This window comes from Ursus americanus, chromosome 7 (assembly GCF_024610735.1).
Source record: "Ursus americanus isolate L20-20 chromosome 7, mUrsAme1.1.p, whole genome shotgun sequence".
Classification (NCBI taxonomy): domain Eukaryota; kingdom Metazoa; phylum Chordata; class Mammalia; order Carnivora; family Ursidae; genus Ursus; species Ursus americanus.
In genome coordinates, this window is record NC_142133.1 from 33,741,560 (window position 1) to 33,755,941 (window position 14,382).

At 37.8% G+C, this 14,382-nt stretch overlaps 1 pseudogene; it reads right to left on the reverse strand.

The window, feature by feature from the left end:
- Positions 1-418: 418 nt before the first annotated feature.
- On the reverse strand, positions 419-683 carry LOC123786123 (small ribosomal subunit protein bS21m pseudogene; annotated as a pseudogene).
- Positions 684-14,382: the final 13,699 nt, after the last annotated feature.

Consider the following 14,382-nt stretch of genomic DNA (forward strand, 5'->3'; position numbering starts at 1 on the left):
AAAAACTCACATATATATGTATGTCTGTAAATATACTCGTGTGTATATATGTGTGTATGTGTATATGTGTGTACTATATGGTATCTATTTGTGTGTGTGTGTGTGTGTCTGTATCCATGATAGTACTTCAAACATTAGCACACACACCAGAACATTTTGAAAATTCAGACTTTATAAAATAGCTAGCTATGCATGACAGCCAGTGTCCCCTGTGGATGTAGACAGAGTTGAATTTCCTTTATCAGGAGCATAATGTTTGTTAAATTGAGCAAGTAATATAGCTTATATAATTCTTTTTTTGTTGGGGGGATAGGAGAATCAGGTCGTTTTTATAATAAAGGTAAGAGAAAATGGCACTGGAGGAAGACAGGAGACAGCTGGATAGGGATTTTCATACTGGGCCTACTATCCACAGGCCTCAGCAGCCCTACCACGGATCTGCCTGATTCTTACACATCAAGAAGCTGAACTTGCAAGCCATTTCCATGTTGTAGATCCAGCAGAAGGTTTCATGGCTTTCCCTTTGTTGCCCGTGACAAGACTTTTTATAATACCAACTGTCACTTAACATCCTCAGGGAGTCCATCCATGGTGTGGATTCTATTTAGGGTCCTGTATGCACCTTCCACATTCCCTTCTTATGCTATCACAGTCCTGGCAATGAACCTCAGATGTTTTGCCATGACCTTGGAATTTAAATCTTCACTCTGCTGGACCCCATGCCCTCAGGAACCAGCTCTGGCAAAGCTTAGCTTATATAATTCTTAATCCATGCTAATATGGCAAAAATATGCAACTTGATTTGGTTCCACTATACCTTTCCAGGCTGGTCTCTCACCCATTATGTGCTGTATTCAAATTGTTTTTGTTTTGTTTTGTTTTAATTCCCTCAAAGCACCATGTTTTCCTCTTCAGTCATTAACTGTATACTGATCATGTATTACGTGTTAAGCAGAATGCTACGTTCAAGGGGATACAGCAGTGAATCAAGCAGACAAAAACCCTTACCTTCTTGCAGTTTAGGTTCTAGTTGGGGAAGACAGAATAAACAACTACGTATAATATATAGTATGTGAAATGGTGGTAACTACAAGAGGGAAGACGGGAGAGATGGAGGACTAGATAGGAAAGGCCATACTTGGAGCATTTGAGCAAAAGCTAAAAGGGCTGAGGAAGTGAGCCAAGTGGGCATCCGTGGAAAGAACATTCCAGGCAGAGGGAAGAGCTAGTGCAAAAACCCTGGGAAAGTGGCACTCTTGATTTATTCAACAGCACGGAGGTCAAGATGAAGGAGGGAGAGGATGGTGGAGATGTGGTCAGGAGGCAAGGGGTTGTGTGGATCATGGAAGGCTCTAAGAAAATTTAGTTTTCACTTTGAGTGATGTGGAAAATGATGTAAGGGAGGATATGGAGAGGTGGGGGTAGGGGAAAGTGGTGGTGACACAAGGAAAGATGACATGGACAGTATTGGTAGAAGTCATGAGAGTTGTCAGAGTCTGCACAAAATTTGAAAGTAGAGCCAAAAGGATTTGCTGATTGACTGAACTCAGGAACGGAGATAAAGAAGTCAAGAAAGAATCCAAAATGGGGTTTTTTTGGCGGCAGGGGGGGGGGCGCATTTGGTTTTTTTGTTTTTATGTTCAGTTAGCCACTGTATAGTACATCGTTAGTTTTCGATGTAGTGTTCAATGATTCATTAGTTGCCTATAACACCAGTGCTCATCACAACACGTGCCCTCCTTAATACCCATCACCCAGTTATCCCATCCCCCAACCCCCCTCTCTGAAACCCTTAGTTTGTTTCCTGGAGTCCAAGGTGTTTGTTTACTTTTGCCTGAGTAACTAGAAAGGTAAAAATGTTGTTCACTAGGAGGGGCAGGCTGCTGAGGAAGCAGGACTTGGCAGGGGTGGGAGAGTGCAGGTAGCAGAAGTTCAGGTTTGGACAAGCTAAGATAAGATACTTGTTAGACAACCAGATGGACACAGCGGAAAGGCAGCTGTGTCCACATAGGAGTCCGTGGTTCAGGGGAGAGCTGCATTGGAGATATAAAACTCGGAAGTTCTCGGAATAGAAGTGAGATTTAAATCTATGAAACCAAAGCACTAAAAGAGTGAGAAGACAGAGAAGCTATTTGAAGAGTGAGCATGGCTCATGGAACTGATGACTCAAACAGTATGTGCTGCGGCAACCACTGTCCTCAATTTTACATTAGTGATTTCTTCACTTTTCTATAGGGTTTTACCATCTAAGCATATTCCTGAACCATTAATTCTTCAGATTTTATTCTTCTTAAACTTTTTCATACGGTAAGGATTCTTCTAGATTTCCTTCTTGCCCGTGCATTAGGTTCTTAAGATTCATCACGTTGATGTATACAGCTATTGTCCATTTATTTTCACTGTTACATAGTATTTTATTGTGTGAATGGATGGTTATTTATTCAACCATTTTCCCCAGGTTTTGGCTCTTAAAAACATTTCTATTATGAACATTTTTTAATGAGTTTCCTAGTGTACATGTGCAAGATTTTTCCTGAGACCATTCCTAGGAGTGAATTTCTTGATTCAAAGAGTATGGATGTATTCAACTTTACTGGCCATGGCTGAACAGTTTTTTTTTTTCTCCAAGTGGTTGTACCACTTACATTCCCACCAGTAGTGAATGTGAAATTCCTATTGCTTCAAATTCTTGATGGCTCTTCCTATTGCCAACAGTTTAAAAATATTTTGCTTCACAAGTATATGGAAGATATTTTATTGAAGTTCTGTTTTATATTCCTATTATTATTAATGATATTAAACATAGTTTTGTATGTTTACAGGCCATTCACATTTTCTGTGAAATGCCTGTTCACTTCTTTTGCTTATTTTTCTATAGAATTGTTGGCCATTTTCTAATGGATTTGTAGAAATTCTCTATTATCTACATACTACTCTTTTTTACAGTTAATGTGTTGCAAATATTTTCTGTAAGTTTGGGTCTTGTCTTTTCACTCTCTCTATGAGATTTTTACATGCATTTCTTCATTTTAATGCATCTGAATTTATCAAATTTTGTTTTAGTTAGGGCATTTTTTTGCTTTTACTTAAAAAAAAGTACCTATCAAAAAATCAAAATAACAGTTTCCTGAATTATTTATTTTTGTCATTTTCATTTCAGCCATTGATCTACCTGAAATTGATTTCTGTGTATGATGTTAGGTAGGTATCTGATTTCATTTTTCTATAGGGAAAGTGGATGTCCTAGCACTATTTACTGAATAATCCATAATTACTGTATTTATTTATAGTGCCCACAAAGTTCCACATAAGTGGATCTGTTTCTACTCTGTTCTCTTTCATTGGTCTATTTATCTATTCCTAGGTCAAAACTATAAGACATATTGTGTGTGTGTGTGTGTGTGTGTGTGTGTGTCTTAAGATTCGTCTCCCCCTACTTCACATCTTGCTCTTCTCCAAAAATGTCTTAACTATCCTTGGGCTTTGCTCTTCCACATAATATTCAAAATTACCTTATTAAATTCCACCAAAAAAAGCCACAGGGATTTCTGACATGATTGCACTGAATTTACAGTTTAAGGACAACTGATAACATTATGATACCTACACTCCATATCCAAAACCAAGATAAAACTCAATTTTTTTAGTCATTCTTTAGCATTTTAACAAACATTTATATTTTTTTCACAAACTGAAGTTATAGTTACTCTTCCCCAGTCAAAATCTGTTCAGAAACATGGTCTTCAACTGCTATTAGATATATTGCCATTTCCTGTCTCTTCTGTGACAAATTCCTTTTCACCTTCACCTTTAAGGCTCCAGCTCCCTCCTTAGTCCTCTGAGTAAAAGGGTTTGTTAGTAATGTTTCACCAATCCATTTCATTAATCCTCTGGCAAATGCTGTTTTCAGAGGATTAAAGACCAGAATGTTCTGATTAAACACTTAATTAGACATAATAAAAAATATTGCCAGTTTTAAATAATTGATTCACTCATTAGTCTAATATACTGACAGAGCTTTGAGAAAAGGAAATGGAATAAAATTTAACCCTCTGAGAAAATGGGTTGAAATTAGATTTTTACACTAAAAGTTTTCAGAGTAAATTACCAGCTTGGATGGATGAGAGTGGACTAACTAGTATTTCATTCACTGCATGGACCTCTAATGGGTAAACTTTTTGCAAATGCAACCACTCAGGACTGGCCTTTCAGTTACTTACTATTAGAAACTTTGGAGACCATGAGATACAATGGAAAAGAGGCCTGAACTCAGAGCCAGATGGTCTTGTTCAAATTACATCTGTCACTTCCCTATTGTGTCTTGGAAAAGGTTTCCAGTCTCTTTGAGCCTTTGCTTGACCTTATGTTAAGATGAAGACTAAGATTATGTCCTACACAACTTTTTCTTTCATGGTGCCTACTGAAATGTTAGACACTTACTATTATATTTACCAAATTAATAGAACAATATTAGATTAGGTGATATTTTAAGTACCTTTCAATTGTTCTTGAACAATTGTTCTCTTAAACAATGGTTCTCTCTAATATTTACCTTTTTGTGATTTTGTCCCAAATTTCTAGCAAAATTACTTTAGAGGCCTGTGCAAACCTATGATAGATAGATAAAAAATTGCAATTTAGCACTAAAAGTGCTTATATGAAATATTTTCTTATTTCCACTGATTTCCATCATCTGGAATATATTGTATAAGAAAATTTTAGGAGAACCCATTTATATCACAGGCTTTATTCTTTTCCATTACCTAGTATGAGAAATATAAGAAAAGGAGGAGCAACCAAATGGTAAGACAGAGAGGACTGTGTTAGATGTCTGTTAATGTGTATTATCATGGTGAACAAAATATTGTTACATAAATAGAGCAAATTGCAGAGAATAGTCCCTAATATAATCCCAATTTTATAAGAAATAGAAATAATTATAAACATACATACATATTCATGAGTATTTCAGGGAGTATAAATTTGTATAAGCTTAGACAAAAGTATAGCTGACTACCCAACAAATTTTAACTTCTGTTTCCATGGACAGGGTGGTGGACAAGTGTTTAAGATGAGGAGAATGCAAGGGAATTATAAAAGGGAGATTTTTGGGGGTGCCTTGGTGGCTCAGTCGGTTAAGCATCCAACTTTTGATTTGGTTCAGGTCATGACCTCGGGGTTGCAAGATCAAGCCCCACATCTGGCTCTGCGCTGGGCATGGAGCCTGCTTAAGATGCTCCCTTTCCCTCTCCCTCTGCCCCTCCCTCCCCTCTCTGTCTCTAAATAAATAAATAAATAAATAAATAAATAAATAAATAAGGGGGGAGATTTTGTCTCTTTCTTTGCCCACATTTGTTTTGTTTGGCCTGTTTTATAAATTTGCACTGAATTCCCTTCCCAAACTAAAAAGTATGTAAAAATGGTTGATACCCAAATTTAACTTGTTCTGGAAGCATCCTTCATGTTTCAGATTTCTGTTCAAGTGTCATCTTCTTGAACACTATATACTATATTCCTCCTCCTTAGCACTTTCTAGACTGCTTTATTCTACTTTCTTTTTCTCCTGAGCACTTACTGCTATCTGAGAGATGACAGATTCACTTGTCTAGTTGCTTACTGTCTGATCTTCTCACACTAGAATATTTCAACCAGTGGCCAGCATAAATATGGTAGTCAATCAATACAGTTAATAAATAAAAAGGTAAAATAAAGCAAATGTGGTTCATTCGCATGGAGCAATCTAGTGCCATTTGGGGCATGCATGCTGATCTATACAGCTGACGTGGGTTTTTTCCAAAGATGGAACTGAAATGGTAAGAACCTAAGCTCAGCCTTTCTCCTCTCCTAGTTCCCAGCATCTAGTGATATCACACAGGTTCCTCTGCAGATCTTGAAGTATTACCTCTACCTTTTCACTTGGTACTCTTCAGAATTTTCTAGGTCCACCAGAAAGGATGAGACTCAGCAAAATTATGCCTTTAGGTTTGTCTAATCACATGACATGTTTATTTGATGTCTCCAACTAATCTTGTCTTAATATATCTGATATGGGGCCAATTCAAGACCAATTCAAGAGGCAAAGTGAGCAGTATATTCTTACCGCTGGATTCTTCATGAAAATGTTATATCTCCATCATTTCTATGTCAATAGGGAAGAATGTTCCATTTGTACTAAGATGCTCTTAGTTACAAATAAGATAAAACACGATTCATTTGGATTAAATAATCAAGACTTACTGACCCTCAGAATACAGCCTCAAGAAAAAGGCATATTCATGGTTAATTGACCTAGCCATATCTGCATATTGATCTAGTCATATTTCCAAAGACAAAATTTCTTTCCATATTTCTGCCTAGCAATCCTCAATATGAGCTCCATTTTAATACCCACTCTCCTCTGGTAGCAGGATACTGCTTAACAAAGTCAGGGATACAATTGTCCTTGTTCAAGTCCAATAGGAGAGATTCCTTCTGTCCCTGATTTACAACAGTGCTGAGTAATACCCTGGGTGAACTCACATGGGGGAATATGTCCTTCCCACAACCAACAGCCCAAACCAAAGGAACAGAATGTATTGAGTGGATTAAGCCAATGTGAGCCCAACCCTAAAGCAGGGAGTGAGGCCAGCTGACTCTAATCCTCCATTGGTAGGATGGAGGAGAGAAGGGAATACATCAACAAAAGTTACTCTTAGGACAAATGTCCATTACAGATATCACCAGGAGGGAGATGAGAGCAAAGAGAACTGTTCATTCCATCCTTCTGTGGGCTCCAGAAAGTGAAGGGTAGAGAAACCACACCTATAGGTGTTTGATTTGGATTCCCAATGTCCTTAGTTTCTCTAAAGCATATGTATTGCTTGGAAATCACACAGAACCCAGAAGAATTAAGTCTGAGTCTAAATGCTGGGACTGGTCAGTGAATAGGGGTCCTTTTCATCAGGAATTTGCCTTTTTTAAAAGGCCAAAAGGACTGCTTGATAGAAACAGCAATGCCACAAAAATTAAGATTTTTTTTTTTTCCTCCTGATTCTTTTTTTCCTCTTCCAATCCCAGTTTAGAAACTGAGGGGACAGGGGAAGAATCCAGTAGTACAGTACAAATTCAAAAAATAAAAAATATTTTTGTTAAGAATGCTTCCCCCTCTTTAGCATTAACACCACCTTCTACCCAAAAGGCAACAATACCTATATCACATTCTTTCAGGGATGATCTAACCTGTCACTTGAAGAAGTACTGAGAAAGCTCCAAGAATCAAAGACACTGCTCAATGCAAATTGATGGCATTAAAAAAAATGTTCTTATTGTGGTGAATTTCAAGCACAGAATAGTACAATGAACTATTGCATACCCATCACCCAGCTTCAGCAATAAACTCATGGTCAATCCTGGTTTCAGTTACTCCCCCTTCCTATGTTATTTTGAAGCAACTTATACATCATATCATTCATCTGCAAATATTTCAGTAAGTAACGCATGTACCTCCAAAAGATAATGAATCTTTAAGAAATCATAATACCATTATCACAGCTCTTAAAATTAGCAATATTTTCTAAATAATTGTCAATCATCTAGTCAATGTTCACATTTACAATTGTCTTGTAATTGTCATAATTTTAAAATTTGTATGTCTGCATTAGGAGGCAAATGAAGTCCACATATTGCAATTCATTTGTAAATATTTAATATCCTTTGATCTATGGGTTCCATTTCATTTCTCTTTTGTCTTTCATGTAATATGTTTGTTAAAAAATCAGGTAATATCCCCTAAAGATTTTTCTACAGTCCGGATGTAGCTGATTGCATCCCCCATGGTATAGTTTAACACTTTTCTCTCTTCCATCCTGTAAATTGGTAGTTGGAGCTAAAAGCTTCATCAGATTCAGGTGTGGGTGGCATTTTGAACCATTAGTCAAGGATATATATTCATATATCTTATAATGTCTTAGATGTATGTATTTGAAGGCGCCTGGGAAATTCCAAGCTGCAGTAAGGTGCCATTTCACTTACTGAAAATAAATTATCTAAATGGAGAGAGTTCACATGGCAGGATGTTATTCTGAAACTCACACAAGCTAACATTTCCAAGTCAAAAGGAAAAGAAACTGCATGAATGTGGGGCTGCAAGCACAGATACTCTCTGTTCATTTGTAAGGATGTAAACACATTTCTGGGTGTTTCATTGATCAACCTACATTCCACATTCCTGAAAGTCGCACATGAACAAAAATGTAGTTCTCCCTCCAAGGTGTCTGTTTTCTTTTCCCCCTATCTTTTAATACCCTCATCTTTCCCATCTTTGTCATATTTGACTAGCTCCCTGGCAGCAAAGTCAACTACAAATGACTTTGAAAGAAACATCCCTGGAACAAAATTTGATGTAAATCAATATACATTACAAAATGCAGATGTTGAATAGATATTCTCTGATTTTCTGACTCTGATAAATAGGAGTTCTATACACCCATCTGGGCTGAATCCACAGAAGTTATACTTTCAACCAACACCATGCTGTCAAATCTCAGGCAATGGAGTGCTGAAATGCAGTGTAGAACACTGACTATGAAGGCTTGCTTAGAAACTCTTTAGTCTGTTCCTCTTGTTTCTCAAAAGCTCGGAGAAGCTAGACTTCCAGTTGAAAGACATAGGAGTCTAGAACCTGGTACTCCTGAGTTCCAGTCAGTGGCTTTCTGCACCCTCTCTCTCCTAAAAGGCTAAAGACAGCTCAACTCACAAGTCCAAAGTCTATATAAACTTAAGCCTTCCCATTATTGTCCATCAGCTGAAGCCTAAGGAAAGATCTCTCTGGAGTGAGGGAATGAATGATCTTCTATCCACCCACTCTCTTTATTAACTGGGATTATACAATTTCACTGCTCACCTTTCCTACCTTGGGAAAGACAAAGGCAAATTCTTTCTTTTCTCCTGAGGCTTCAGTATCATCAACAATATCAATCTCCCCCTCATTGCCCCTTATACAGGTCAGTTTGCAAGTCTAAGCAGCTCTTCTGTGTGTCATTCATCTCTCCCTCTTCTTCTCTTATGCCCCTGCTCAGATTCAGGTTATTCTATCCATGAGCTATGGCAATCTCTTCTCCCTGCTCACATTTTGTTCCCACTAAAACAATCTTGTACATGGTGCTGTATGGATGGGATACTCTCGTTATTCAAAATCAGGACAGTTGTCATCCATCTAGCCCAATTCAAACTCTTGACCGTGATTTTCAGTGCTGTTTCACCTGTCAGTTTTCCCACACTTATCTCACTCACTTTTTGTGTTGCTGGCTTAACCCTCTGATTTCATGTTTACATCCCCTCATAGCATTTTTTCCAACCCTCTCAACAGATTTTGCCAAACCCATAGATCTCATGCATAGAACATTTTTTAAAAACAGGCCAAGTGCTCTTTCTTCTGAAAGATCTCCACTTCATACAAATTCCAACTTCCTTGACTTCCCACTCATGAAATTTTCCACCATAAGTACATATGGTATCATCTCCAAATACAAACTCCTCTGGCTAAATTAACACCATTTATAGGAACATTTTGACTGTGAACAAATTCTCCAACTCCTCTGTACAACTGCAAACTACCGATAAATATTTTTTGAATATTTACTAAATATTACATAATACTACATACAAGGCACTAATCTAAATAATATGGTATTTACACCAATGTACAAAGACCCTTATATTCTAGCTGAACCAACAAAATATGCATATTTGAAAAGATTGCTAATAACCAAAACATAATTTTAAATGAAAAATTAATAATAGCCTGATAATGGCTGCTATGGGGAATTCAGAAGGGAGGTCCTGGAAGAAGAAAGAATTTAGACCAGCTTTGAGTTCTAGGTAGAAATTTTAGTGGGCAGGGAGAGGATCAGAATTAGCTAGGGCATGGTGAACAGAGTACGGGTGGTTAGCAGATATGTAGCACTTCTAATCTTTAGCGTACTTCTAAAAAGAAACACAACTGCTGACTATAAACAGGACAATGATGACGTTAGCAATAATACTAATGATGGAGATGTGAAGAAGGTAAGGATACTGACAGTGCTAACAAATGACAATGATGATTCTAGTGAAATATGCCTTACAAGAGAATCCACTCTCTTTTTGCCAGTCTGGACCTGATTTGTATCAGTTGGTGTGAAATAGTCTCTCATTTCAATCCGCCATTCCAATCTAATTTTGATAGCAGTGCTACAATTGACTATGTTTTCTTGCTTTATATCAATGGCTTAATGAATTTGCTTTTTTCAGTGGAACCGGAGCAAATTTTGTGGGCTGACGCTAATTATCTGGCTAGGGTTTTGTTAATATACTTGGGTTTGGTGAAGCATGGTCCACGGAGTGCTCAGGAAAAGCACAAGTAATTGACTGCTTTCCCCAGAGTTTACTTTCCTTTAGTAGATGTTGCCTGTTTCATCCCACAAGCTTGGCTTCCGAACTGAGGATATTACAAGATAATAACCTTACCTCCAACTGAAGAAACAGTGTCGCTGTATATAACCAACATTAAGATTCTCTTGGTAATGCATTTATAACGTCTAAACTCATGAGAAAACACACACGCACACAGAGACACACACACACTCCACTTTATGTGAAAGATCTTGCCATTTTACTCTTAAGCTTGGGAAAATTGAAGGCGCGAAGGCAAGCATGTTCTCAGTTCCACTCTGTAGAGGCTAGAGCTAAAATGACGCCTGGAAAGCAAATGCGGTGACCTTTAAAGGAATCAGGAAGAAGCTATTTCCAGCACATTACTAAATGCTATATTTTAAAGGTTCTAACCTTATTTGCTACAAGTGTATAATATCAAGAAACCCTTGTGAGGGAAGGGTCTGCATTCATCACATGGCATAAGTCACTTACAGAAGAGATGAGAAAGTTATTACTTTCTAACTTGCAGACACCAAAGTTCAACCCAGCTCCTTTTGTGGTTGGCTGCATTAAATAAGGTTCAAGGATCACTTGGAGAATTACAGCCTTCTTGACCTAACAAAAATAAAAAGTTTTCTGCAAATAACAATGGCTATATCACCATGCAGAGCAATTTATGACACATACACACATGCACTCCACCTTTCACAGTTTATGCCAGCTGGCAAACTGACCCTCCATGTGTCTATGGTATTACATTTACTATTACAGTTGATTAACAGGTATGGATCTATAAGACCCACTATGAAAATAATGGATGAGTAAACAGAAGAAAATAACTCATTGAAAAAAATCCTAACATATAGTCTTGAAACTGAAGTTGGACTCCACTAGGAAGGTCTGGAGAACTGCTTGCAAAAAAGTAAAATATAAGGTCATAACACTGATTATCTTAATATTTAATAGACAGACAGGTGTTGATAATACAATATCTCCTTACATTTGTATACATTTGTATACAAAACACTGGTATTTGGCCACACTTTTATATTCATAACCTCATTATATTTTATAGATTGAAAGTAAAGATTTCCATCAGGTCAGCTTCAGTGAATCTTTTTCCCACCCTGATTGCATAACCCACATCTGTGAAGGAGTGAGTTGCCAATTATCTCATGGATATAGGATTTATAAATTGGCCAAGCCAATAAAACATCGTGTGGGGGCCTATATGGTCAGAATTGCCTCCAGTTCACCTTTATGCTAAGTAGAGCCGTCAGAACATTAGTAAATAACCCTGATCACCTAACAAATTGCTGTCCTCTGTGTTATCATCTGACTGATTTTTTATTTTTAATAGTGGACTGGAGAATCCATTTCAACCTAGTTAGCATAAAAATCATTATTACTGTTTATTGGTTTTCCGTACTTAGAATTCAAAGAGTGAGCCCAGAAGCACAAAACAACAACATGAGGCCTATGACATGGATTTTTAGGTGAAGGGGAGTTCTTTTAGGATTCTATCCTGGTCAGAAAACAGTTATGTAAGTTTGAAATCTCTTATTTAACTGAATCCCCAGGCAAAAGAAACTAATGAGGGCATTGTTTCACAAGCAGCAACAGGCAAAGTCAAAGAAGAAAAGAGAACCAAATAGTTAAAGGTAGTATGCAAACTACGCTCAGAAATCAGTTCAGCTTCACAATTAAGGGTGGGAAAAGCTGGGAATCTCAGCAATGAGTTGTTAAATTAAGAAGCACTTAGATCTAAAGATCTTGCCAATGGTTCCTTTGCGACTTGGGTCATCACAGTTCTAAAATGCCCTTAGCTGAGTTACAGAAAATCTAAGGTCTATGGCAGCTGCTGACTTTTAATGGCACAAGGAGTATTCTAAAGTGTTTTGGGCTACTATTGTTGAAACTCTCTAAAAAGAAACAAAATACACATTGATTTTCAGTACAGAGATCCCAGTACTACCATAAGTCACAAAGTGTTTCTGCAAGATAACTAACTCCTTATAGCCTGAGATGTGCTAAAATAAACTCAAGGAAGGTTAGGCCTGCAAGGTCCCTCACCTGAGCCCATCCTGAATCACCTTGGATTGCTCAGTGGGGGCATTTTTTTGCTGCCACTCCCTTTTTTCCCCATCACCTTTAGGGGAAACTTCCAGCGTAGATGGTTTTACTCAATTCAAACTCAATAAAGAGAAATCAACAGTGACAGTACTGGACACAATGTATTGGAGACAAGTATTAGGACTCCCCTCATACTCCCTGTTGGCAAAATTAGTCATGGGTTTGCCAAGGGAGACTGGAATGGTCTTTTTTCAGTTGAACTTCAGGCTCATATGACTTCAGTGGAAGGACATGTTCATTTTTCTACTTATAAACATGTTGGATATTGGCATGTAGCCAATATGCCATTTCTAGGTTCCAGATGGATATCATGCCTTCTTGGTCCCCATCATTTTGTTCTATTATCCTCTATAACAATAATGGCTAATTTTCACTGAGTGCCTCTAGTATGCCAGGCTCTGTTCTAAATACTTGCTATGAGAATACTCATTTTATCTTCTGAATAATCCTGGCAGTGAGCGCTATGTTTTCCTTTTAAGGAAACCAAAGAACAGAGAGGCTAAAGACCTTGCCAAGGTCACACAGCCAGGGAGTGGTAGAGCTGGAATTTGAACCCAGTTTATTGATTCTGGGTATTTTCTACCTCACAAAGGTTTATGAGGATTGAAACATTCCTAACACATAGTAACAAATAAATGTTGACTATTGTTTTTTTATTATTTAGACTCATATCCTATTGTTATCCCATTTTTTAAACTAGGTTTTTATATCCATCTTAAAGATTCTGACTTACATGTGCACTATACTCTTTCCTAGGCTTATCTTCTCAAAGTATAGTGGAATTTGATAGGATGCAAATATACAATATCTGGTCTTACTAGTTAACAAGGAACCCATCATGATGGTTAGTTTTATGTGTCAACTTGGCTAGGCTACAGTGCCAAGATATTTAGTGAAACATTATTCTGGATGTTACTATGAGAATGTTTTTTGGATGAGCTTAACATTTAAGTGAACTTTGAGTAAAGCAGATTACCCTCCACAATGCAGGTGGGTCTTATTCAATCAGTCGAAGGCCTTAATAGAACAAAGATTGACTTCCCGGAAAAAGAAATAATTCTGCTGCTAGAGGTCTTTGGACTTTACTACAACATTAGCTCCTCCCAGCCTGACAGCCTACCCTGAAGATTTTGGACTTGTTAGTCTCCATAATCACATGAACCAATTCTTTGAAGTCTCTCTCTCTCTCTCTCTCTCCCCCCCCCCCCCCGTCTGCATGTGCACACACATCTTATTGGTTCTGTTTCTCTGGAGAACCCTGACTACTATACCTACAACCCGAAATGTTAAAAACTAGCCTGACTCATAGGCATTTTTTATTAGCCTACACAATTTCGTCATTTCTCCCCATCCTTCCTGGAACCATGAGAGTTATAAAATCCCCAAAATTCTCCTAGAGGGGTGGGCCTTCAAAGTCGCATTTGTTTGTTCTTACTCCTTTTTGGGTTCCATTGCCTGCAAAGAACACCAGGCTGCACAATAAACAAACAAAAATGCCAGCAGAGTGAGCAGACTGCTTGAGGTTGTGGCTTGTTCCTGGACACCCTGGTCATCTTGAGAACAAGCCCACACAGCTGGTGAGGAGGGCAGCTTGGCCAGGTCTCCTCTGCTGTGTCTGCCTTTCCCACAGCTGACCACAGCTCTTGCCTCGGCTGAAAACTAAGATGTGATTGATTAAATATAATGCCAGAGATTTTATGCCTAATTATTTAAATTCCCTACGGCTAATCTTTAAGAAAACAGTGGGAAAATAATATCAATAGATTGCAGAAGATAAATCTCATACCATCAAAAGCAAGTGTAGCATTTCACCCAGTTGAGTTTGTTAATCCCTCAGTAAGGCCTCCTTTTCATATG